Here is a 1,795-nt window from a genome sequence, read left to right as displayed (position 1 = left end):
TAAAAGACAGGTTCACTGCCTTTGTGTGCTAAATTTATTAATTAAAAATAGGGACAAAACAAGTGCATTTTACACACATCAAGCTTTTGGCGCCGTTGCCGGGGAACGGTTCTAAATAATTAATCTAATTCCTAATTTTTTCGATCCTTTGTGTGAGTTTACTTGCATAGAGTTCATTTATTGCAATTTAGTATTTAGTAATTAGGTTTTAGCATCTGTTTTAGTTTTAATATTAAGTTTAAATTTTTTCAAAATCACACTGATACTCGCCGAGTGCAGTCGCACCTACTCGGCGAGTACCAGCTTATTTAGTAGTTAATTTTTGATTTTTTTAGTCCATTTTTTTTTGTTCTTTTTACGTTTTTATTCTATTTATTTCAGGATTTCATGACCAGAGAATCAAACACCCCACTGGTACCCCCGTTTGAAGATCCCGAATCTGCATTGAAAAGGAACAAAGGAAAGGACGTGGAGAGCTCAAGTACACCAAAGAAGTCACCTTTGTCCAATTTGAAGACTGTTTTTGGGAAAAAGAAGAGCAGCAAATCAAGAGCATCCAGTGCCTCTTTGATAATCGAAGATCCAATTCAAGAAGATATCGAGTACAAGACCAAGGAAGAAGAGGAGCCTACATACGAGCACGGAACCAAGCCCGAGGAAGAGTTAGCTTTCACAATGGCTAACATTGATGAAATCCCCATGGGAGAATGGAAGAAGAGGATGCACGACGACACTGGCCCGGGACTTGTGCAACCCGCAATTCCCGCGACTGCTATCTTCGAGCTAAAGGGTCATATCCTAGCTTCACTTAAAGAAATACCTTTTTATGGAAAAGACCATGAAGATGCCTACAAGCATTTGGATGAAGTCAATGATGTAGATGATTACTTCAATATTCCAGATGTGCCCCGCGAGACTCAACTACTTCGTATGCTTCCGGTGACATTCAAGGGTGCTGAAAAAGACTGGCTCAAGTCAGTTCCCTCCGGATCAGTCACCACTTGGGCCAAGATGAAAGAAGAATTCATTGATCACTTATTCCCACCTTCCAAGATAGCCAAGTCGAAGAAGGCCATTGCTAACTTTAAACAACAAGCTGGAGAGTCGCTATATGAAGCATGGGAGAGGTACAAGAGCTTACTAAGAAACTGCCCACACCGTAACCTAAACAGCCAGCAAGAAGTATCTATCTTCTATGATGGAGTCAATGTCACAACCAGGCAGTTACTGTATTCGCAAGGCCCGCTCACAAAGAAGGCGCACCCGGTGATCAAAGAATTGATTGAAGAATTCTCTAAAAACTCTAGAGAATACCACAACCCTAGACATGATGTCACTAGGGGAGCCGCTTATGCTGCTACTAAAGACTTATCCGCGGTCATAGCTATGCTAAAAACTATGGATAGGAGAATGGATAAAATGGATCAAACGATCCATGCTATTCGGGTGGGTTGTGAAAACTGCAATGGGCCTCACCTCACTAGAGACTCCGATTTACATGAGAATGGCAACAAGAAGGCGCAAGTGTGTTACTCAAGTGGAGACCGATATGATGAAGACTGGCACAAACAAAAGAAAGAATGGCTCCCTTATGAAGAGTACAAGAAAGCCAAGGAGGTTAGTTATAGGCAAAAAGGGAGAGGGTTCTACCAAAAGGAGGAGCCGGTGCAAGAAAGGAAGCCAAGCTTGGAAGAAATGCTCACCAAATTTGTAGCTGCCTCAGGAAAAAGACATAGCGATCATGATGCTGCAATTCAAGAAACAAGAACCATGCTTAGGAACCAGCAAGCATCTA

The 1,795-nt window shown here is 41.8% G+C and overlaps 1 non-coding gene across 1 annotated transcript; it reads right to left on the bottom strand.

The window, feature by feature from the left end:
* Positions 1-1,059: 1,059 nt before the first annotated feature.
* LOC145003627 (small nucleolar RNA R71) lies at positions 1,060-1,166 on the bottom strand. Its single transcript, XR_013662080.1, has one exon. It is a non-coding gene; the product is annotated as a small nucleolar RNA R71 (small nucleolar RNA).
* Positions 1,167-1,795: the final 629 nt, after the last annotated feature.

The sequence above is a fragment of the Lactuca saligna genome, chromosome 6 (genome assembly GCF_052625555.1).
Source record: "Lactuca saligna cultivar CGN05327 chromosome 6, ASM5262555v1, whole genome shotgun sequence".
Lineage (NCBI taxonomy): Eukaryota > Viridiplantae > Streptophyta > Magnoliopsida > Asterales > Asteraceae > Lactuca > Lactuca saligna.
Note: the sequence above shows the minus strand (reverse complement) of the source record. Positions and strands in the feature narration are given on the sequence as shown.